We start from the raw sequence: 26,422 nt of genomic DNA, 5'->3' as shown, positions 1-26,422 counted from the left end.
CGTGTCGCTAAACAGTTTCACCATCCGGGACGTTTCACTAAGGAGTTTCACCATCCAGGATGCGTTCCTGAAGAGTTTCACATCCGGGACCTTTCATTGAGGCGTTTCACAATCCAGGAGGTGTCACTAAAGAGTTTCAGCATAGAGGACACGTCACTAAAGAGTTTTACTATTCGGGACGTGTCACTAAAGAGTTTCACTATCGAGGATGGTTCACTAAAGACTTTGATCATCGAAGACACGTCACGAAAGACTTTCAGTATTCGGGACCTGTCACTAAAGAGCTTCACCATACAGGACGTCTCGTTAAAGAGTTTCACCATCCGGGACGTGTCACTACAGAATTTCACCATCCAGTACGTGCCACTAAACAGTTTCACCATCCAGGACGTCTCACTAAACAATTTCAACATCCAGGACGTGTCACTAAAGAGTTGAACTATCCAGAATGTGTCGGTAAAGAGTTTCGCCTTCCAGTAGGCGTCACTAAACAGTTTCTACATCCAGGAGGCGTCACTAAATAGATTCGCCATCGAGGACGTGTTACTAAAGAGTTTCACCATCCAGGACGTGTCACTAAAGAGTTTCACCATACAGGACGTGTCCGTAGAGGAGTTCACCATCCAGGACGTGTCGTTCAAGAGTTTCACCTTCCAGGACACGTTGTTAAACATTTTCACCATTCAGGACGAGTCACTAAAGAGTCGACCATCCCAGGCGTGTCAGTAAAGAGTTTCCGCATCCAGGGCAAGTCATTAAAGATTTCCACCATCCAGGACGTATCGTTAAAGAGTTTGACCAACCACGACGTGTCACTAAAAAGTTTCACCATCCGGGACGAGTCTTTAAAGAGGTTCACCATACAGGACGTGTCACTAAAGAATTTCACCATCCAGGAGGCGTCACTAAGGAGTTTCACCAACAAGGACATGTCTTTAAAGAGTTTCACCTTCCAGGACGTGTCGTTAAAGCGTTTCACCATCCGGGACGTGTCACTACAGAGTTTCACCATCCAGGACGTGTCACTAAAGGGATTCACCATCCAGGACGTGTCACTAAAGAGTTTCACCATGCATATCCGTCACTAAAGTCTTTCACCATCCACGAACGTCACTAAAGTGTTTCATCATTTGGGATGTGTCACTAAAGAGTTTCACCATCCAGGACGTGACACTAAAGCGTTTCACCATTCAGGACGTGTCGGTAAATAGTTTCACCATCCAGGACGTGTCACTGAAGAGCTTCAACATTCAGGAGGAGTCAATGAAGTGTTTCACCATCCAGGAGGCGTCACTAAGGAGTTTCACCATCCAGGACGTATCGTTAAAGAGTTTCACCATCCACGACGCGTCACTAAAGAGTTTCACCATCCAGGACCTGACATTAATAAGTTTCACATCCAGGATACGTTGTTAAAATGTTTCACCGTCCAGGACGTGTCTTTAAAGAGTTTCACCATCCAGCTCGTGACGTTAAAGAGTTTCACGTCTAGGATACGTTGTTAAAAAGTTTCACCATCCGGGACGTGTCACTAATGAATTTCACTGTCCAGGACATGTCGTTAAAGAGTTTCACCATCCAGGACGTGTCACTAAAGCGTTTCACCATTCAGGACGTGTCGGTAAATAGTTTCATCATCCAGGACGTGTCACTAAAGAGTTTTACCACCCAGGACGTGTCACTAAAGAGTTTCACCATCCAGGACGTTTCGTGAAAGAGTTTCACCTCCAGGACGTGTCACTAAAGAGTTTCACTATCCAGGACATATCCTTAAAGAAATTCACCATCCAGGTCGTATCGTTAAAGAGTTTCACCATCCAGGAGGAGTCGTTAAAGAGTTTCACTATTCAGGACGTGTCGCTAAAGAGTTTCACCATCCGGGACGTTTCACTGAGGAGTTTCACAATCCAAGTGGTGTCACTAAAGAGTTTCAGCATAGAGGACACGTCACTAAAGAGTTTCACCATCCAGGACGTCTCACTAAACAGTTTCACCACTCAGGACGTACCGCTACAGAGTTTCATCATCCGGGACATTTCACTAAGGAGTTTCAGCATTCAGGAGGTGTCACTAAAGAGTTTCACCATAGAGAATACGTCACTAAACAGTTTTACTATTCGGGACGTGTCACTAAAGAGTTTCACTATCGAGGACGCGTCACTAAAGACTTTGACCATCGAAGACACGTCACGAAAGACTGTCAGTATTCGGAACGCGTCTCTAAAGAGCTTCACCATACAGGACGTCTTATGACAGAGTTTCAACATCCAGGATGTGTCACTAAAGGAATTCACCATCCAGGACGTGTCACTAAAGAATTTCACCATCCAGGACGTATCCTTAAAGAGGTTCACCATCCGGGACGTGTCACTAAAGAGCTTCACCATACAGGACATGTTACTAAATAGTTTCAGCATTCAGGACCTGTCACTAAACAGTTTCACCATCCAGGACTTGTCGTTAGAGTTTCACCATCCAGGACGTGTCACTGAAGGGATTGACCATCCAGGACGTTTCGTTAAAGAGGTTCACCTCCAGAACGTGTCACTAAAGAGTTTCACCATCCAGGAAGTGTCACTAAAGTGTTTCACCCTCCAGGTCGTATCTTTAAAGAGTTTCACCATACAGAGCGTGTCGTTAAAGAGATTCACCATACAGAACGTGTCGTTAAAGAGTTTCACCATACAGAACGTGTCGTTAAACCGTTTCACCATCCAGGATGTATCAGTAAAGAGTTTCACCATCCAGGACATGTCACTAAAGAGTCTCACCATCCAGGACGTGTCGTTAAAGAGTTTCACCATCCAGGAGGCGTCAGTAATTACTTTTACCATCGTGGCCACATCACTAAAGAGTTTCACCATTCGGGACGTGTCACGAAAGAGTTTCACCATTCAAGACGTGGTACTAAAGTGTTCCACCATCCAGGACGTATCGTTAAAGAGTTTCACCATACAGGATGTGACGTTAAAAAGGTTCACCATCCAGGACGTGTTACTAAAGGGATTTACCATCCAGGACGTTTCGTTAAAGAGTTTCACCACCCAGGACGTGTCACTACAGAGTTTCACCATCCAGAACGTTACACTAAACAGTTTCACTATCTGGGACGTGTCACTAAAAAGTTTCACCATCCAGGACGTGTCACTAAAGCGTTTCACCATTCAGGACGTGTCGGTAAATAGTTTCATCATCTAGGACGTGTCACTGAAGACCTTCACCACTCAGGAGGAGTCAATAAAGTGTTTCACCATCCAAGAGGCGTCACTAAGGAGTTTCACCATCCAGGACGTATCGTTAAAGACTTTCACCATCCACGACGCGTCACTAAAGAGTTTCACCATCCAGGACCTGACATGAATAAGTTTCACATCCAGGATACGTTGTCAAAATGTTTCACCGTCCAGGACGTGTCGTAAATGAGTTTCACCATCCAGCTCGTGACGTTAAAGGGTTTGACGTCCAGGATACGTTGTTAAAAAGTTTCACCATCCGGGACGTGTCACTAAACAGTTTCAACATCCAGGACGTGTCACTAAAGAGTTTCACCATCCAGGACGTGTCACTAAAGCGTTTCATCATTCGACGTTTTGGTAAATAGTTTCACCATCCAGGACGTGTCACTGTAGAGCTTCAGAATTCAGGAGGATTCAATAAAGAGTTTCACCATCCGGGACGTGTCACTAAAGAATTTCACTGTCCAGGACATGTCGTTAAAGAGTTTCACCATTTGGCACGTGTCACTGAAGTGTTTCACCATCCTGGAGGTGTCACTAAAGAGTTTCACCATCCCGGTCGTGTCACTAAAGGAATTCACCATCCAGGCCGTGTCGGTAAATAGTTTCACCATCTAGGACGTGTCACTGAAGAGCTTCACCATTCAGGAGGAGTCAATAAAGTGTTTCACCATCCAGGACGTTTCGTTAAAGAGTTTCACCATGCATATCCGTCACTAAAGTCTTTCACCATCCACGAACGTCACTAAAGTGTTTCATCATTTGGGACGTGTCACTAAAGAGTTTCACCATCCAGGACGTGTCGTTAAAAAGGTTCACCATCCAGGCTGTGTCACTAACGACCTTCAGCATTCCGGACGTGTAACTAAAGAGTTTCACCATCCAGGACGTGACACTAAAGCGTTTCACCATTCAGGACGTGTCACTAAAGAGTTTCAGCATTCAGGACGTGTCGATAAATAGTTTCACCATCCATGAAGTGTCACTGAAGAGTTTCACCATTCAGGACTCGTCGGTAAATAGTTTCCCCTTTCATGACCTGTCACTAAACAGTTTCACCATCCAGGACTTGTCGTTAAAGAGTTTCACCATCCTGGACGTGTCACTAAAGGGATTCACCATCCAGGACGTTTCGTTAAAGAGGTTCACCTCCAGAACGTGTCACTAAACAGTTTCACCATCCGGGACGTGTCACTAAACAGTTTCAACATCCAGGACGTGTCACTAAAGAGTTTCACCATCCAACACGTGACACTAAAGCGTTTCACCATTCAGGACGTGTCGGTAAATACTTTCACCATCCAGGACGTGTCACTGAAGAGCTTCACCATTCAGGAGGAGTCCATAAAGAGTTTCACCATCCAGGACGTGTCACTGAAGGGATTCACCATCCAGGTCGTATCGTTAAAGAGTTTCACCATCCAGGACGAGTCGTTAAAGGGATTTACCATCCAGGACGTTTCGTTAAAGAGTTTCACCACTCAGGACGTGTCAATACAGAGTTTCACCATCCAGGACGTATCGTTAAAGAGTTTCACCTCCAGAACGTGTCACTAAACAGTTTCACCATCCGGGACGTGTCACTAAAGAGTTTCACCATCCAGGACGTGTCGGTAAGTAGTTTCAACATCTAGGACGTGTCACTGAAGAGCTTCACCATTCAGGAGGAGTCAATAAAGAGTTTCACCATCCAGGAGGCGTCACTATGGAGTTTCACCATCCAGGACGTATCGTTAAAGAGTTTCACCATCCACGACGCGTCACTAAAGGGATTCACCATCCAGGACGTTTCGTTAAAGAGGTTCACCTCCAGAACGTGTCACTAAACAGTTTCACCATCCGGGACGTGTCACTAAACAGTTTCAACATCCAGGACGTGTCACTAAAGAGTTTCACCATCCAACACGTGACACTAAAGCGTTTCACCATTCAGGACGTGTCGGTAAATACTTTCACCATCCAGGACGTGTCACTGAAGAGCTTCACCATTCAGGAGGAGTCCATAAAGAGTTTCACCATCCAGGAGGCGTCTCTAAGGAGTTCACCATCCAGGACCTGACATGAATAAGTTTCACATCCAGGATACGTTGTCAAAATGTTTCACCGTCCAGGACGTGTCGTAAAAGAGTTTCACCATCCAGCTCGTGACGTTAAAGGGTTTGACGTCCAGGATACGTTGTTAAAAAGTTTCACCATCCGGGACGTGTCACTAAACAGTTTCAACATCCAGGACGTGTCACTAAAGCGTTTCATCATTCAGGACGTTTTGGTAAATAGTTTCACCATCCAGGACGTGTCACTGTAGAGCTTCAGAATTCAGGAGGATTCAATAAAGAGTTTCACCATCCGGGTCGTGTCACTAAAGAATTTCACTGTCCAGGACATGTCGTTAAAGAGTTTCACCATTTGGCACGTGTCACTGAAGTGTTTCACCATCCTGGAGGTGTCACTAAAGAGTTTCACCATCCCGGTCGTGTCACTAAAGGAATTCACCATCCAGGCCGTGTCGGTAAATAGTTTCACCATCTAGGACGTGTCACTGAAGAGCTTCACCATTCAGGAGGAGTCAATAAAGTGTTTCACCATCCAGGACGTTTCGTTAAAGAGTTTCACCATGCATATCCGTCACTAAAGTCTTTCACCATCCACGAACGTCACTAAAGTGTTTCATCATTTGGGACGTGTCACTAAAGAGTTTCACCATCCAGGACGTGTCGTTAAAAAGGTTCACCATCCAGGCTGTGTCACTAACGGCCTTCAGCATTCCGGACGTGTAACTAAAGAGTTTCACCATCCAGGACGTGACACTAAAGCGTTTCACCATTCAGGACGTGTCACTAAAGAGTTTCAGCATTCAGGACGTGTCGATAAATAGTTTCACCATCCATGAAGTGTCACTGAAGAGTTTCACCATTCAGGACTCGTCGGTAAATAGTTTCCCCTTTCATGACCTGTCACTAAACAGTTTCACCATCCAGGACTTGTCGTTAAAGAGTTTCACCATCCTGGACGTGTCACTAAAGGGATTCACCATCCAGGACGTTTCGTTAAAGAGGTTCACCTCCAGAACGTGTCACTAAACAGTTTCACCATCCGGGACGTGTCACTAAACAGTTTCAACATCCAGGACGTGTCACTAAAGAGTTTCACCATCCAACACGTGACACTAAAGCGTTTCACCATTCAGGACGTGTCGGTAAATACTTTCACCATCCAGGACGTGTCACTGAAGAGCTTCACCATTCAGGAGGAGTCCATAAAGAGTTTCACCATCCAGGACGTGTCACTGAAGGGATTCACCATCCAGGTCGTATCGTTAAAGAGTTTCACCATCCAGGACGAGTCGTTAAAGGGATTTACCATCCAGGACGTTTCGTTAAAGAGTTTCACCACTCAGGATGTGTCAATACAGAGTTTCACCATCCAGGACGTATCGTTAAAGAGTTTCACCTCCAGAACGTGTCACTAAACAGTTTCACCATCCGGGACGTGTCACTAAAGAGTTTCACCATCCAGGACGTGTCGGTAAGTAGTTTCAACATCTAGGACGTGTCACTGAAGAGCTTCACCATTCAGGAGGAGTCAATAAAGAGTTTCACCATCCAGGAGGCGTCACTATGGAGTTTCACCATCCAGGACGTATCGTTAAAGAGTTTCACCATCCACGACGCGTCACTAAAGGGATTCACCATCCAGGACGTTTCGTTAAAGAGGTTCACCTCCAGAACGTGTCACTAAACAGTTTCACCATCCGGGACGTGTCACTAAACAGTTTCAACATCCAGGACGTGTCACTAAAGAGTTTCACCATCCAACACGTGACACTAAAGCGTTTCACCATTCAGGACGTGTCGGTAAATACTTTCACCATCCAGGACGTGTCACTGAAGAGCTTCACCATTCAGGAGGAGTCCATAAAGAGTTTCACCATCCAGGAGGCGTCTCTAAGGAGTTCACCATCCAGGACGTATCGTTAAAGCGTTTCGCCATCCAGGACGTGACGTTTAAGAGTTTCACCATCCAGGACGTGTCACTGAAGGGATTCACCATCCAGGTCGTATCGTTAAAGAGTTTCACCATCCAGGACGAGTCGTTAAAGGGATTTACCATCCAGGACGTTTCGTTAAAGAGTTTCACCACTCAGGACGTGTCAATACAGAGTTTCACCATCCAGGACGTATCGTTAAAGAGTTTCACCATCCATGACGCGTCACTAAAGAGATTCACCATCCAGGACCTGACATTAGTAAGTTTCACATCCAGGATACGTTGTTAAAATGTTTCACCGTCCAGGACGTGTCTTTAAAGAATTTCACCATCCAGCTCGTGACGTTAAAGAGTTTCACGTCCAGGATACGTTGTTAAAAAGTTTCACCATCCGGGACGTGTCACTAAAGAATTTCACTGTCCAGGACATGTTGTTAAAGAGTTTCAGCATCCTGGACGGGTCACTAAAGGGATTCACCATCCAGGACGTGTCACTAAAGAGTTTCACCTCCAGGACGTGTCTCGAAAGGGTATCACCATCCTGGACGTATCCTTAAAGATATTCACCATCCAGGTCGTATCGTTAAAGAGTTTCACCATCCAGGACGTGTCGTTTAAGAGTTTCACCATCCAGGACGTGTCACTGAAGGGATTCACCATCCAGGACGTTTCGTTAAAGAGTTTCACCTCCAGGACGTGTCACTAAAGAGATTCACCTCCCGGACGTGTCTCTAAAGGGTATCACCATCCTGGACGTATCCTTAAAGAGATTCACCATCCAGATCGTATCGTTAAAGAGTTTCACCATCCAGGACGAGTCGTTAAAGAGTTTCACTATTCACGACGTGTCGCTAAAGAGTTTCACCATCCGGGACATTTCACTAAGGAGTTTCAGCATCCAGGAGGTGTCACTAAAGAGTTTCAGCATAGAGAACACGTCACTAAAGAGTTTTACTATTTGGGACGTGTCACAAAAGAGTTTCACTATCGTGGACGCGTCACTGAGGAGTTTCACCATCCAGGACGTATCGTTTAAGAGTTTCGCCATCCAGGACGTGTCAGTGAAGGGATTCACCATCCAGGACGTTTCGTTAAAGAGTTTCACCTCCAGGACGTGTCACTAAAGAGTTTCACCATCCAGGACATATCCTTAAAGAGATTCACCATCCAGGTCGTATCGTTAAAGAGTTTCACCATCCAGGGCGAGTCGTTAAAGAGTTTCACTATTCAGGACGTGTCGCTAAAGAGTTTCACCATCCGGGACGTTTCACTGAGGAGTTTCACAATCCAAGTGGTGTCACTAAAGAGTTTCAGCATAGAGGGCACGTCAGTAAAGTGTTTCACCATCCAGGACGTCTCACTAAAGAGTTTCACCACTCAGGACGTACAACTAAAGAGTCTCATCATCCGGGACATTTCACTAAGGAGTTTCAGCATCCAGGAGGTGTCACTAAAGAGTTTCACCACAGGGGACACGTCACTAAAGAGTTTCACTATCGAGGACGCGTCAATAAAGACTTTGACCATCGAAGACACGTCACGAAAGACTTTCAGTATTCGGAACGCGTCTCTAAAGAGCTTCACCATACAGGACGTCTTACTACAGTGTTTCACCATCCAGGACGTGTCGTTAAAGAGTTTCACCATCCAGGAGCCGTCAGTAAATACTTTTACCATCGTGGCCACGTCACTAAAGAGTTTCACCATTCGGGACGTGTCACGAAAGAGTTTCACCATCCAAGACGTGTTACTAAAGAGTTTCACCACTCAGGACGTGTCACTACAGAGTTTCACCATCCAGAACGTGACACTAAACAGTTTCACCATCCGGGACGCGTCACTAAACAGTTTCAACATCTAGGACGTGTCACTAAAGAGTTTCACCATCCAGGACGTGTCACTAAAGCGTTTCAGCATTCAGGACGTGTCGGTAAGTAGTGTCACCATCTAGGACGTGTCACTGAAGAGCTTCACCATTCAGCAGGAGTCAATAAAGTGTTTCACCATCCAGGAGGCGTCACTATGGAGTTTCACCATCCAGGACGTATCGTTAAAAAGTTTCACCATCCACGACGCGTCACTAAAGATTTTCACCATCCAGGACCTGACATTGATAAGTTTCACATCCAGGATACGTTGTTAAAATGTTTCACCGTCCAGGACGTGTCGTGAAAGAGTTTCACCATCCAGCTCGTGACGTTAAAGGGTTTCACGTCCAGGATGCGTTGTTAAAAAGTTTCACCATCCGGGACGTGTCACTAAAGAATTTCACTGTCCAGGACATGTCGTTAAAGAGTTTCACCATTCGGCACGTGTCACTGAAGAGTTTCTCCATCCTAGACGTGTCACTAAAGAATTTCACCATCCAGGTCGTGTCACTGAAGGGATTCAGCATCCAGGCCGTGTCGGTAAATAGTTTCACCATCTAGGACGTGTCACTGAAGAGCTTCACCATTCAGGAGGAGTCAATAAATTGTTTCACATCCAGGAGGCGTCACTAAAGAGTTTCACCATCCAGGACGTTTCGTTAAAGAGTTTCACCATGCATATCCGTCACCAAAGTCTTTCACCATCCACGAACGTCACTAAAGTGTTTCATCATTTGAGACGTGTCACTAAAGAGTTTCACCATCCAGGACGTGTCGTTAAAAAGGTTCACCATCCAGGCCGTGTCACTAACGACCTTCAGCATTCCGGACGTGTAACTAAAGAGTTTCACCATCCAGGACGTGTCACTAAAGAGTTTCACCATCCAGGACGTGACACTAAAGCGTTTCACCATTCAGGACGTGTTGGTAAATACTTTCACCATCCAGGACGTGTGACTGAAGAGTTTCACCATCCAGGAGGCGTCACTAAGGAGTTTCACCATCCAGGACGTATCGTTAAAGAGTTTCGCCATCCAGGACGTGTCGTTAAAAAGTTTCACTCTTCAGGACGTGTCGCTAAATTGTTTCACTATCCGGGACCTTTCACTAAGGCGTTTCACCAAGGAGTTTCACCATCCGGGACGTTTCACTGAGGAGTTTCACAATCCAAATGGTGTCACTAAAGAGTTTCAGCATAGAGGACAAGTCACTAAAGAGTTTCACCATCCAAGACGTGTCACTGAAGGGATTTACCATCCAGGTCGTTTCGTTAAAGAGTTTCACCACTCAGGACGTGTCACTACAGAGTTTCACCATTCAGAACGTGTCACTAAACAGTTTCACCATCCAGGACGTGTCACTAAAGCGTTTCAGCGTTCAGGACGTGTCGGTAAGTAGTTTCACCATCTAGGACGTGTCACCGAAGAGCTTCACCATCCACGACGCGTCACTAAAGAGTTTCACCATCCAGGACCTGACATTAATAAGTTTCACATCCAGGATACGTTGTTAAAATGTTTCACCGTCCAGGACGTGTCTTTAAAGAGTTTCACCATCCAGCTCGTGACGTTAAAGAGTTTCACGTCCAGGATACGTTGTTAAAATGTTTCACCATCCGGGACGTGTCACTAAAGAATTTCACTGTCCAGGATATGTCGTTAAAGAGTTTCACTATCCAGGACGTGTCAATAAAGGGATTCATCATCCAGGACGTTTCGTTAAAGAGTTTCACCTCCAGGACGTGTCACTAAAGAGTTTCACCTCCAGGACGGGTCTCTAAAGGGTATCACCATCCTGGACGTATCCTTAAAGAGATTCACCATCCAGGTCGCATCGTTAAAGAGTTTCACCATCCGGGACGTGTCGTTAAAGACTTTCAACATTCAGGACGTGTCACTAAAGAGTTTCATCATTCGGGACGTGTCACTAAAGAGTTTCACCATCGAGGACACGTTACTAAACAGTTTCACCACTCGGGACGCGTCACTAAAATGTTTCACCATACAGGACGTGTCGGTAATGTTTTCACCATCTAGGACGTTTTACGAAAAAGTTTCAGAATCCGGGACGTGTCGTTAAAGAGTTTCACCATCCAGGACGTATCCTTAAAGAGTTTCACCAGCCGGGACGTGTCACTAAAGGCATTCACCATCCAGGACGTGTCACTAAAGAATTTCACCATCCAGGACGTATCCTTAAAGAGTTTCACCATCCAGCTCGTGACCTTAAAGAGTTTCACGTCCAGGATAAGTTGTTAAAACGTTTCACCATCCGGGACGTGTCACTAAAGAATTTCACTGTCCAGGACATGTCGTTAAAGAGTTTCACCACCCAGGACGTGTCACTAAAGGGATTCACCATCCAGGACGTTTCGTTAAAGAGTTTCACCATCCAGGACGTGTCACTGAAGAGTTTCACCTCCAGGACGTGTCTCTAAAGGGTATCACCATCCTGGACGTATCCTTAAAGAGATTCACCATCCAGGTCGTATCGTTAAAGAGTTTCACCATCCAGGACGTGTCGTTTAAGAGTTTCACCATCCAGGACGTGTCACTGAAGGGATTCACCATCCAGGACGTTTCGTTAAAGAGTTTCACCTCCAGGACGTTTCACTAAAGAGTTTCACCATCCAGGACATATCCTTAAAGAGATTCACCATCCAGGGCGAGTCGTTAAAGAGTTTCACTATTCAGGACGTGTCGCTAAAGAGTTTCACCATCCGGGAAGTTTCACTGAGGAGTTTCACAATCCAAGTGGTGTCACTAAAGAGTTTCAGCATAGAGGACACGTCAGTAAAGAGTTTCGCCATCCAGGACGTGTCGTTAAAAAGTTTCACTATTCAGGACGTGTCGCTAAAGAGTTTCACCATCCGGGACCTTACACTAAGAAGTTTCACCAAGGAGTTTCACCATCCGGGACGTTTCACTAAAGAGTTTCACCATCCAGGAGGCGTCACTAAAGAGTTTCACCATCCGGAACGTTTCGCTGAGGAGTTTCACAATCCAAATGGTGTCACTAAAGAGTTTCAGCATAGAGGACAAGTCACTAAAGAGTTTCACCATCCAGGACGTGTCACTAAAGGGATTTACCATCCAGGACGTTTCGTTAAAGAGTTTCACCACCCAGGACGTGTCACTACAGAGTTTCACCATCCAGAACGTGTCACTAAACAGTTTCAACATCTAGGACGTGTCACTAAAGAGTTTCACAATCCAGGACGTGTCACTAAAGCGTTTCAGCGTTCAGGACGTGTCGGTAAGTAGTTTCACCATCTAGGACGTGTCACTGAAGAGCTTCACCATTCAGGAGGAGTCAATAAAGTGTTTCACCATCCAGGAGGCGTCACTATGGAGTTTCACCAACCAGAACGTATCGTTAAAGAGTTTCACCATCCACGACGCGTCACTAAAGAGTTTCACCATCCAGCTAGTGACGTTGAAGAGTTTCACATCCAGGATACGTTGTTAAAAAGTTTCACCATCCGGGACGTGTCACTAAAGAATTTCACTGTCCAGGACATGTCGTTAAAGAGTTTCACTATCCAGGACGTGTCACTAAAGGGATTCATCATCCAGGACGTTTCGTTGAAGAGTTTCACCTCCAGGACGTGTCTGTAAAGGGTATCACCATCCTGGACGTACCCTTAAAGAGATTCACCATCCAGGTCGCATCGTTAAAGAGTTTCACCATACGGGACGTGTCGTTAAAGACTTTCAACATTCAGGACGTGTCGTTAAAGAATTTCACCATCGAGGACACGTTACTAAACAGTTTCACCACTCGGGACGCGTCACTAAAATGTTTCACCATACAGGACGTGTCGGTAATGTTTTCACCATCTAGGAGGTGTAACGAAAAAGTTTCAGAATCCGGGACGTGTCGTTAAAGAGTTTCACCATCCAGGACGTGTTACTAAAGACTTTGACCATCGAAGACACGTCACGAAAGACTTTCAGTATTCGGGACACGTCTCTAAAGAGCTTCACCATACAGGACGTCTTACTACAGAGTTTCACCATCCAGGACGTGTCACTAAACAGTTTCAACATCCAGGATGTGTCAGTAAAGGGATTCACCATCCAGGACGTATCACTAAAGAATTTCACCATCCAGGTCGCATCGTTAAAGAGTTTCACCATACGGGACGTGTCGTTAAAGCCTTTCACCATCCAGGACGTCTCACTAAAGAGTTTCACCACTCAGGACGTACGGCTAAAGAGTTTCATCATCCGGGACATTTCACTAAGGAGTTTCAGCATCCAGGAGGCGTCACTAAAGAGTTTCACCATAGAGGACACGTCACTAAAGAGTTTTACTATTCGGGACGTGTCACTAAAGAGTTTCACTATCGAGGACGCGTCACTAAAGACTTTGACCATCGAAGACACGTCACGAAAGACTTTCAGTTTTCGGGACGCGTCTCTAAAGAGCTTCACCATACAGGATGTCTTACTACAGAGTTTCACCATCCAGGACGTGTCACTAAACAGTTTCACCATTCAGGACCTATCGGTAAATAGTTTCACCATCCATGACGTGTCACTAAACAGTTTCACCATCCAGGACTTGTCGTTAAAGAGTTTCACTATCCAGGACGTGTCACTAAAGGGATTCACCATCAAGGACGTTTCGTTAAAGAGGTTCACCTCCAGAACGTGTCACTGAAGAGTTTCACCATCCAGGAAGTGTCACTAAAGTGTTCCACCATCCAGGTCGTATCTTTAAAGAGTTTAACCATGCAGAACGTGTCATTAAAGAGTTTCACCATACAGAACGTGACGTTAAAGGGTTTCACGTCCAGGATACGTTGTTAAAAAGTTACACCATCCCGGACGTGTCACTAAAGAATTTCACTGTCCAGGACATGTCGTTAAAGAGTTTCACTATCCAGGACGTGTCACTAAAGGGATTCATAATCCAGGACGTTTCGTTAAAGAGTTTCACCTCCAGGACGTGTCACTAAAGAGTTTCATCATTCGGGACGCAGCACTAAAATGTTTCACCATAGAGGACGTGTCGGTAATGTTTTTACCATCTAGGACGTCTTACGAAAAAGTTTCACAGAATCCGGGACGTGTCGTTAAAGAGTTTCACCATCCAGGACGTCTCACTTATGAGTTTCACCACTCAGGACGTACCGCTAAAGAGTTTCATCATCCGGGACATTTCACTAAGGAGGTTCAGCATCCAGGAGGTGTCACTAAAGAGTTTCACCATAGAGGACACGTTACTAAAGAGTTTTACTATTCGGGACGTGTCACTAAAGAGTTTCACTATCGAGGACGCGTCACTAAAGACTTTGTCCATGGAAGACACGTCACGAAAGACTTTCAGTATTCGGGACGCGTCTCCAAAGAGCTTCACCATATAGGACGTGCACTACAGAGTTTCACCATCCAGGACGTGTCACTAAAGCGTTTCGCCATCGAGGACACGTCACTAAAGATTTTTACCATCCTGGACGTGTCACTAAAGAGTTTCACCATCCAGGACGTGTTCTTAATGAGTTTCACCACCCAGGAGGCGTCACTAAGGAGTTTCATCATCCAGGACGTATCTTTAAAGAGTTTCACCATCCAGGACGTGTTACTAAAGTGTTCCACCATCCAGGACGTATCGTTAAAGAGTTTCACCATACAGGACGTGTCACTAAAGAGTTTCACCATCCAGGACGTGTCACTAAAGAGTTTCACAATTCAGGACGTGTCATTAAACAGTTTCACCATTCAGGAAGTGTCGGTAAATAGTTTCACCATCCATGATGTGTCACTGAAGAGTTTCACCATTCAGGACACGTCGGTAAATAGTTTCACCATTCAGGACCTGTCACTAAACAGTTTCACCATCCAGGACTCGTCGTTAAAGAGTTTCACCATCCAGAACGCGTCACTAAAGGGATTCACCATCAAGGACGTTTCGTTAAAGAGGTTCACCTCCAGAACGTGTCACTGAAGAGTTTCACCATCCAGGAAGTGTCACTAAAGTGTTCCACCATCCAGGTCGTATCTTTAAAGAGTTTAACCATGCAGAACGTGTCATTAAAGAGTTTCACCATACAGAACGTGACGTTAAAGGGTTTCACGTCCAGGATACGTTGTTAAAAAGTTACACCATCCCGGACGTGTCACTAAAGAATTTCACTGTCCAGGACATGTCGTTAAAGAGTTTCACTATCCAGGACGTGTCACTAAAGGGATTCATCATCCAGGACGTTTCGTTAAAGAGTTTCACCTCCAGGACGTGTCACTAAAGAGTTTCATCATTCGGGACGCAGCACTAAAATGTTTCACCATAGAGGACGTGTCGGTAATGTTTTTACCATCTAGGACGTCTTACGAAAAAGTTTCACAGAATCCGGGACGTGTCGTTAAAGAGTTTCACCATCCAGGACGTCTCACTTATGAGTTTCACCACTCAGGACGTACCGCTAAAGAGTTTCATCATCCGGGACATTTCACTAAGGAGGTTCAGCATCCAGGAGGTGTCACTAAAGAGTTTCACCATAGAGGACACGTTACTAAAGAGTTTTACTATTCGGGACGTGTCACTAAAGAGTTTCACTATCGAGGACGCGTCACTAAAGACTTTGTCCATGGAAGACACGTCACGAAAGACTTTCAGTATTCGGGACGCGTCTCCAAAGAGCTTCACCATATAGGACGTGCACTACAGAGTTTCACCATCCAGGACGTGTCACTAAAGCGTTTCGCCATCGAGGACACGTCACTAAAGATTTTTACCATCCTGGACGTGTCACTAAAGAGTTTCACCATCCAGGACGTGTTCTTAATGAGTTTCACCACCCAGGAGGCGTCACTAAGGAGTTTCATCATCCAGGACGTATCTTTAAAGAGTTTCACCTTCCAGGACATGTCGTTAAAGAGTTTCACCATCCAGGACGTGTTACTAAAGTGTTCCACCATCCAGGACGTATCGTTAAAGAGTTTCACCATACAGGACGTGTCACTAAAGAGTTTCACCATCCAGGACGTGTCACTAAAGAGTTTCACAATTCAGGACGTGTCATTAAACAGTTTCACCATTCAGGAAGTGTCGGTAAATAGTTTCACCATCCATGATGTGTCACTGAAGAGTTTCACCATTCAGGACACGTCGGTAAATAGTTTCACCATTCAGGACCTGTCACTAAACAGTTTCACCATCCAGGACTCGTCGTTAAAGAGTTTCACCATCCAGAACGCGTCACTAAAGGGATTCACCATCAAGGACGTTTCGTTAAAGAGGTTCACCTCCAGAACGTGTCACTAAAGAGATTCACCATCCAGGAAGTGTCGTTAAAGAGTTTCACCATACAGAGCGTGTCGTTAAAGAGTTTCACCATACAGAACGTGTCGTTAAAGAGTTTTACCATACAGAACGTGTCGTTAAACCGTTTCACCATCCAGGATGTATCAGTAAAGAGTTTCACCATCCAGGACATGTCACTAAAGAGTCTCACCATTCAGGACGTGTCGTTAAAGAGTTTCACCATCCAGGAGGCGTCAGTAAATACTTTTACCATCGTGGCCACGTCACTAAAGAGTTTCACCATTCGGGACGTGTCACGAAAGAGTTTCGCCATTCGGGACGTGTCACGAAAGAGTTTCACCATCCAAGACGTGTTACTAAAGTGTTCCACCATCCAGGACGTATCGTTAAAGAGTTTCACCTCCAGAACGTGTCACTAAACAGTTTCACCATCCGGGACGGGTCACTAAAGAGTTTCACCATCCAGGATGTGTCGGTAAGTAGTTTTACCATCTAGGGCGTGTCACTGAAGAGCTTCACCATTCAGGAGGAGTCAATAAAGAGGTTCACCATCCAGGAGGCGTCACTATGGAGTTTCACCATCCAGGACGTATCGTTAAAGAGTTTCACTATCCACGACGCGTCACTAAAGAGTTTCACCATCCAGGACCTGACATTAATAAGTTTCACGTCCAGGATACGTTGTTAAAAAGTTTCACCATCCGGGACGTGTCACTAAAGAATTTCACTGTCCAGGACATGTCGTTAAAGAGTTTCAGCATCCTGGACGGGTCACTAAAGGGATTCACCACCCAGGACGTGTCACTAAAGAGTTTCACCTCCAGGACGTGTCTCGAAAGGGTATCACCATCCTGGACGTATCCTTAAAGTGTTTCACCATCCAGGTCGTATCTTTAAATAGATTAACCATGAAGAACGTGTCGTTAAAGAGTTTCATCATACAGAACGTGTGGTTAAAGAGTTTCACCATACAGAACGTGTCGTTAAACCGTTTCACCATCCAGGATGTATCAGTAAAGAGTTTCACCATCCAGGACGTGTTACTAAAGTGTTCCACCATCCAGGACGTATCGTTAAAGAGTTTCACCATCCAGGATGTGTCACTAAATAGTTTCACCATCCAGGACGTGTCACTGAAGAGCTTCACCATTCAGGAGGAGTCAATAAAGCGTTTCCCCATCCAGGAGGCGTCACTAAGGAGTTTCTCCATCCAGGACGTTTCGTTAAAGATTTTCACCACTCAGGACGTGTCACTACAGAGTTTAAACCATCCAGAACGTGTCACTAAACAGTTTCACCATCCGGGACGCGTCACTAAACAGTTTCAACATCCAGGACATGTCACTAAAGAGTTTCACCATCCAGGACGTGTCACTAAAGCTTTTCACCATTCAGGACGTGTCGGTAAGTAGTTTCACCATCTAGGACATGTCACTGAAGAGCTTCACCATTCAGGAGGAGTCAATAAAGAGTTTCACCATCCAGGAGGCGTCACTAAGGAGTTTCACCATCCAGGACGTATCGTTAAAGAGTTTCGCCATCCAGGACGTTTCGTTAAAGATTTTCACCACTCAGGACGTGTCACTACAGAGTTTTAACCAGCCAGAACGTGTCACTAAACAGTTTCACCATCCGGGACGCGTCACTAAACAGTTTCAACATCCAGGACGTGTCACTAAAGAGTTTCACCATCCAGGACGTGTCACTGAAGCGTTTCACCATTCAGAAGGAGTCACTAAAGTGTTTCACCATCCACGACGCGTCACTAAAGTGTTTCACCATCCAGGACCTGACATTAATAAGTTTCACATCCAGGTTACGTTGTTAACATGTTTCACGGTCCAGGACGTGTCTTTAAAGAGATTATCCATCGAGCTCGTGACGTTAAAGAGTTTCACGTCCAGGATACGTTGTTAAAAGGTTTCACCATCCGGGACGTGTCACTAAAGAATTTCTCTGTCCAGGACGTTTCGTTAAAGAGTTTCACCTCCAGGACGTCTCACTAAAGAGTTTCACCACCCAGGACGTGTCACTAAAGAGTTTCACCTCCAGGACGTGTCTCTAAAGGGTATCACCATCCTGCACGTATCCTTAAAGAGATTCACCATCCAGGTCGTATCGTTAAAGAGTTTCACCATCCAGGACGTGTCGTTAAAGACTTTCAACATTCAGGACGTGTCGTTAAATACTTTCAACATTCAGGACGTGTCACTAAAGAGTTTCATCATTCGGGACGTGTCACTAAAGAGTTTCACCATCGAGGACACGTTACTAAATAGTTTCACCACTCGGGACGCGTCACTAAAATGTTTCACCATCGAGGACGTGTCGGTAAGGTTTTCACCATCTAGGACGTGTTACGAAAAAGTTTCAGAATCCGGGACGTGGCGTTAAAGAGTTTCACCATCCAGGACGTCTCACTAAAGAGTTTCACCACTCAGGACGTACCGCTAAAGAGTTTCATCATCCGGGACATTTCACTTAGGAGTTTCAGCATCCAGGAGGTGTCACTAAAGAGTTTCACCATATAGGACACGTCACTAAAGACTTTTACTATTCGGGACGTGTTACTAAAGAGTTTCACTATCGAGGACGCGTCACTAAAGAGTTTGACCATCGAAGACCCATCACGAAAGACTTTCAGTACTCGGGACGCGTCTCTAAAGAGCTTCACCTCTTACTACAGAGTTTCACCATCCAGGACGTGTCACTAAACAGTTTGACCATCCAGGATGTGTCACTAAAGAATTTCACCATCCAGGACGTATCCTTAAAGAGTTACACCATCCGGGACGTGTCACTAAAGAGCTTCACCATACAGGACGTGTCATAAAGACTTTCACCATCCAGGACGTGTCACCAAAGAGTTTCACCATCCAGGACGTATCTTTAAAGAGTTTCACCATCCGGGACGTGTCACTGAAGAGCTTCACCATACAGGACGTGTCATAAAGAGTTTCACCATCCAGGACGTTTCGCTAAAGAGTTTCACCATCCTGGACGTTTCACTAAGGAGTTTCACCATCCAGGTAGCGTCACTAAAGAGTTTCACATCCGGGACTTTTCACTGAGGAGTTTCACAATCCAAGTGGTGTCACTAAAGGGTTTCCGCATAGAGGACACGTCACTAAAGATTTTTACTATTCGGGACGTGTCACTGAAAGTTTCACCAGTAAGGAGGTGTCACTAAAGAGTTTCACCATCCAGGAGGCATCACTAAGGAGTTTCACCATCCACGACGTGTCACTAAAGTGTTTCACCACCCAGGAGATATCGTCAAAGAGTTTCACCATCCAGGAGGTGTCGTTAAAGAGTATCACCACCCAGGACGTGTCACTACAGCATTTCACTATCCAGAACGTGTCGTTGAACAGTTTCACCATCCGGGACGTGTCACTAAACAGTTTCAACAGCCAGGACGTGTCAGAAAAGAGTTTCACCATCGAGGACGTGTCACTAAAGCGTTTCACCATTCAGGACGTGTCGGTAAATAGTTTCACCATCCAGGACGTGTCACTGAAGCGAAGAGCTTCACCATTCAGGAGGAGTCAATAAAGAGTTCCACCATCCAGGAGGCGTCACTAAGGAGTTTCACCATCCAGGACGTATCGTTGAAGAGTTTCACCATCCAGGACGTGTCACTGAAGAGCTTCAACATTCAGGAGGAGTCAATAAAGAGTTTCACCATCCAGGAGGCTTTACTAAGGAGTTTCACAATCCAGGACGTATCGTTTAAGAGTTTCACTATCCACGACGCGTCACTAAAGAGTTTCACCATCCAGGACCTGACATTAATAAGTTTCACATCCAGGATACGTTATTAAAATGTTTCACCGTCCAGAACGTGTCGTTAAAGAGTTTCACTATCCAGCTCGTGACGTTAAAGAGTTTCACGTCCAGGATACGTTGTTAAAAAGTTTCACCATCCGGGACGTGTCACTAAAGAATTTCACTGTCCAGGACATTTCGTTAAAGAGTTTCACCATTCGGGAAGTGTCACGAAAGAGTTTCACCATCCTGGACGTGTCACTAAGGAGTTTCACCATCCAGGTCGTGTCACTAAAGGGATTCACCATCCAACACGTATCCTTAAAGAGATTCACCATCCAGGTCGTATCGTTAAAGAGTTTCACCATCCTGGACGTGTCGTTAAAGAGTTTCAACATTCAGGACATTTCGTTAAAGAGTTTCACCACTCAGGACATGTCACTAAAGAGTTTCATCATTCGGGACGTGTCACCTAAGCGTTTCACCATCCAGGACGTCTCACTAAAGAGTTTCACCACTCAGGACGTACCGCTGAAGAGTTTCATCATCCGGGACATTTCACTAAGGAGTTTTAGCATCCAGGAGGTGTCACTAAAGAGTTTCACCATAAAGGACACGTCACTAAAGAGTTTTACTATTCCGGACGTGCCACTAAAGAGTTTCACTATCGAGGACGCGTCACTAAAGACTTTGACCATCGAAGACACGTCACGAAAGACTTTCAGTATTCGGGACGCGTCTCTAAAGAACTTCACCATATAGGACGTCTTCCCACTGAGTTTCAACATCCAGGATGTGTCACGAAAGGGATTCACCATCCAGAACGTGTCACTAACTAGTTTCAGCATTCAGGACGTGTCATAAAGAGTTTCACCATCCAGGACGTATCCTTAAAGAGTTTCACCATCCGGGACGTGTCACTAAAGAGCTTCACCATACAGGACGTGTCACTAAAGAGTTTCACCATACAGGACGTATCCCTAAAGAGTTTCACCATCCGGGACGTGTCACTAAAGAGGTTCACCATACAGGACGTGTCATAAAGAGTTTCACCATCCAGGACGTGTCACTAAAGAGTTTCACCATTCAGGACGTGTCACTAAATAGTTTCAGCATTCAGGACGTGTCGGTAAATAGTTTCACCATCCATGACGTGTCACTGAAGAGTTTCACCATTCAGGACACGTCGGTAAATAGTTTCACCATTCAGGACCTGTCACTAAACAGTTTCACCATCCAGGACTTGTCGTTAAAGAGTTTCACCATCCAAGACGTGTCACTAAAGGGATTCACCATCCAGGACGTTTCGTTAAAGAGGTTCACCTCCAGAACGTGTCACTAAAGAGTTTCGCCATCCAGGAAGTGTCACTAAAGTGTTTCACCATCCAGGTCGTATCTTTAAAGAGTTTCACCATAGAGAACGTGTCGTTAAAGAGTTTCACCATACAGAACGTGTCGTTAAAGAGTTTCACCATACAGAACGTGTCGTTAAAGAATTTCACCATACAGAACGTGTCGTTAAACCGTTTCACCATCCAGGATGTATCAGTAAAGAGTTTCACCATACCTGACATGTCACTAAAGAGTCTCACCATCCAGGACGTGTCGTTAAAGGGTTTCACCACCCAGGAGGCGTCAGTAAATACTTTTACCATCGTGGCCACGTCACTAAAGAGTTTCACCATTCGGGACGTGTCACGAAAGAGTTTCGCCATTCGGGACGTGTCACGAAAGAGTTTCACCATCCAAGACGTGTTACTGAAGTGTTCCACCATCCAGGATGTATCGTTAAAGTGTTTCACCATACAGGACGTGTCGTTAAAAAGGTTCACCATCCAGGCCGTGTCACTAACGACCTTCAGCATTTCGGACGTGTAACTAAAGAGTTTCACCATCCAGGACGTGACACTAAAGCGTTTCACCATCCAGGACGTGTCACTAAACAGTTTCACCATCCGGGACGTGTCACTAAACAGTTTCAACATCCAGGACGTGTCACTAAAGAGTTTCAGCATTCAGGACGTGTCGGTAAATAGTTACACCATCTAGGACGTGTCACTGAAGAGCATCACCATTCAGGAGAGTCAATAAAGATTTTCACCATCCAGGAGGCGTCACTAAAGAGTTTCACCATCCGGAACGTTTCACTAAGGAGTTTCACCATCCAGGAGGCGTCACTAAAGAGTTTCACCATCCGGAACGTTTCACTGAGTAGTTTAACAATCCAACTGGTGTCACTAAAGAGTTTCAGCATAGAGGACACGTCACTAAAGAGTTTCACCATCCAGGACGTGGCACTAAAGGGATTTACCATCCAGGACGTTTCGTTAAAGAGTTTCACCACTGAGGACGTGTCACTACAGAGTTTCACCATCCAGAACGTGTCACTAAACAGTTTCACCATCCGGGACGTGTCAGTAAACAGTTTCACCATCCGGGACGTGTCACTAAACAGTTTCAACATCTAGGACGTGTCACTAAAGCGTTTCAGCATTCAGGACGTGTCGGTAAGTAGTTTCACCATCTAGGACGGGTCACTGAAGAGCTTCACCATTCAGGAGGAGTCAATAAAGAGTTTCACCATCCAGGACGTATCGTTAAAGAGTTTCACCATCCACGACGCGTCACTAAAGAGATTCACCATCCAGGACCTGACATTAATAAGTTTCACATCCAGGATACGTTGTTAAAATGTTTCACCGTCCAGGACGTGTCTTTAAAGAGTTTCACCATCCAGCTCGTGACGTTAAAGAGTTTCACGTCCAGGATACGTTGTTAAACTGTTTCACCATCCGGGACGTGTCACTAAAGAATTTCACTGTCCAGGACATGTCGTTAAAGAGTTTCACTATCCAGGACGTGTCACTAAAGGGATTCACCATCCAGGACGTTTCGTTAAAGAATTTCACCTCCAGGACGTGTCACTAAAGTGTTTCACCACTCAGGACGTGTCACTAAAGAGTTTCACCTCCAGGACGTGTCTCTAAAGGGTATCACCATCCTGGACGTATCCTTAAAGAGATTCACCATCCCGGTCGTATCGTTAAAGAGTTTCACCATCCAGAACGTGTCGTTAAAGAGTTTCAACATTCAGGACGTGTCGTTAAAGAATTTCACCATCCAGGACGTTTCGTTAAAGAGTTTCACCACCCAGGACGTGTCACTAAAGAGTTTCACCATCGAGGACACGTTACATAGCAACATAGAAACATAGAAAATAGGTGCAGGAGTAGGCCATTCGGCCCTTCGAGCCTGCACCGCCATTTATTATGATCATGGCTGATCATCCAACTCAGAACTCCGCCCCAGCCTTCCCTCCATACACCCTGACCCCTGTAGCCACAAGGGCCATATCTAACTCCCTTTTAAACATAGCCAATGAACTGGCCTCAACAGTTTCCTGTGGCACTAAACAGTTACTAAACAGTTTCACCACTCGGGACGCGTCACTAAAATGTTTCACCATACAGGACGTGTCGGTAATGTTTTCACCATCTAGGACGTGTTACGAAAAAGTTTCAGAATCTGCGACGTGTCGTTAAAGAGTTTCATCATCCAGGACGTCTCACTAAAGACTTTCACCAGTCAGGACGTACCGCGAAAGAGTTTCATCATCCGGGACATTTCACTAAGGTGTTTCAGCATCCAGGAGGTGTCACTAAAGAGTTTCACCATAGAGGACACGTCACTAAAGACTTTGACCATCGAAGACACGTCACGAAAGACTTTCAGTATTCGGGACGCGTCTCTAAAGAGCTTCACCATACAGGATGTCTTACTACAGAGTTTCACCATCCAGGACGTGTCACTAAACAGTTTCACCATCCAGGACGTGTCACTAAAGAATTTCACCATCCAGGACGTGTCACTAAATAGTTTCACCATTCAGGACGTGTCACTAAATAGTTTCACCATTCAGGACCTGTCACTAAACAGTTTCACCATCGAGGACTTGTCGTTAAAGAGTTCCACCATCCAGGACGTGTCACTAAAGGGATTCACCATCAAGGACGTTTCATTAAAGAGGTTCACCTCCAGAACGTGTCACTAAAGAGTTTCACCACCAGGAAGTGTTACTAAAGTGTTTCACCGTCCAGGTCGTATCTTTAACGAGTTTAACCATGCAGAACGTGTCGTTAAAGAGTTTCACCATACAGAACGTGTCGTTAAACCGTTTCACCATCCAGGATGTATCAGTAAAGAGTTTCACCATCCAGGACATGTCACTAAAGAGTCGCACCACCCAGGACGTGTCGTTAAAGAGTTTCACCATCCAGGAGCCGTCAGTAAATACTTTTACCATCGTGGCCACGTCACTAAAGAGTTTCACAATTCGGGATGTGTCACGAAAGAGTTTCGCTATTCGGGACGTGTCAGGAAAGAGTTTCGCTATTCGGGACGTGTCACGAAAGAGTTTCACCATCCAAGACGTGTTACTAAAGTGTTCCACCATCCAGGACGTATCGTTAAAGAGTTTCACCATACAGGACGTGTCGTTAAAAAGGTTCACCATCCAGACCGTGTCACTAACGACCTTCAGCATTCCGGACGTGTCACTGAAGAGCTTCACCACCCAGGACGTGACACTAAAGCGTTTCACCATTCAGGACGTGTCGGTAAATACTTTCACCATCCAGGAAGTGTCACTGAAGAGCTTCACCATTCAGGAGGAGACAATAAAGAGTTTCACCATCCAGGAGGCGTCACTAAGGAGTTTCACCATCCAGGACGTATCGTTAAAGAGTTTCGCCATCCAGGACGTTTCGTTAAAGATTTTCACCACTCAGGACGTGTCACAACAGAGTTTCACCATCCAGAACGTGTCACTAAACAGTTTCACCATCCGGGACGTGTCACTAAACAGTTTCACCATCCAGGACGTGTCACTAAACAGTTTCACCATCCAGGACGTGTCACTAAAGAATTTCACCATCCAGGACGTGTCACTAAATAGTTTCACCATTCAGGACGTGTCACTAAATAGTTTCACCATTCAGGACCTGTCACTAAACAGTTTCACCATCGAGGACTTGTCGTTAAAGAGTTTCACCATCCAGGACGTGTCACTAAAGGGATTCACCATCAAGGACGTTTCGTTAAAGAGGTTCACCTCCAGAACGTGTCACTAAAGAGTTTCACCACCAGGAAGTGTTACTAAAGTGTTTCACCGTCCAGGTCCTATCTTTAACGAGTTTAACCATGCAGAACGTGTCGTTAAAGAGTTTCACCATACAGAACGTGTCGTTAAACCGTTTCACCATCCAGGATGTATCAGTAAAGAGTTTCACCATCCCGGACATGTCACTAAAGAGTCGCAACACCCAGGACGTGTCGTTAAAGAGTTTCACCATCCAGGAGCCGTCAGTAAATACTTTTACCATCGTGGCCACGTCACTAAAGAGTTTCACAATTCGGGATGTGTCACGAAAGAGTTTCGCTATTCGGGACGTGTCAGGAAAGAGTTTCGCTATTCGGGACGTGTCACGAAAGAGTTTCACCATCCAAGACGTGTTACTAAAGTGTTCCACCATCCAGGACGTATCGTTAAAGAGTTTCACCATACAGGACGTGTCGTTAAAAAGGTTCACCATCCAGACCGTGTCACTAACGACCTTCAGCATTCCGGACGTGTCACTGAAGAGCTTCACCACCCAGGACGTGACACTAAAGCGTTTCACCATTCAGGACGTGTCGGTAAATACTTTCACCATCCAGGAAGTGTCACTGAAGAGCTTCACCATTCAGGAGGAGACAATAAAGAGTTTCACCATCCAGGAGGCGTCACTAAGGAGTTTCACCATCCAGGACGTATCGTTAAAGAGTTTCGCCATCCAGGACGTTTCGTTAAAGATTTTCACCACTCAGGACGTGTCACAACAGAGTTTCACCACCCAGAACGTGTCACTAAACAGTTTCACCATCCGGGACGTGTCACTAAACAGTTTCAACATCCAGGACGTGTCACTGAAGAGCTTCACCATTCAGGAGGAGTCAATAAAGTGTTTCACCATCCAGGAGGCGTCACTATGGAGTTTCACCATCCAGGACGTATCGTTAAAGAGTTTCACCATCCACGACGCGTCACTAAAGGGATTCACCATCCAGGACCTAACATTAATAAGTTTCACATCCAGGATACGTTGTTAAAATGTTTCACCATCCGGGACGTGTCACTAAAGAATTTAACTGTCCAGGACATGTCGTTAAAGAGTTTCACTATCCAGGACGTGTCACTAAAGGGATTCATCATCCAGGACATGTCGTTAAAGAGTTTCACCTCCAGGACATGTCTCT

The sequence above is a fragment of the Mobula hypostoma genome, chromosome 27, assembly GCF_963921235.1.
Source record: "Mobula hypostoma chromosome 27, sMobHyp1.1, whole genome shotgun sequence".
Classification (NCBI taxonomy): Eukaryota; Metazoa; Chordata; class Chondrichthyes; order Myliobatiformes; family Myliobatidae; genus Mobula; species Mobula hypostoma.
Note: the sequence above shows the minus strand (reverse complement) of the source record.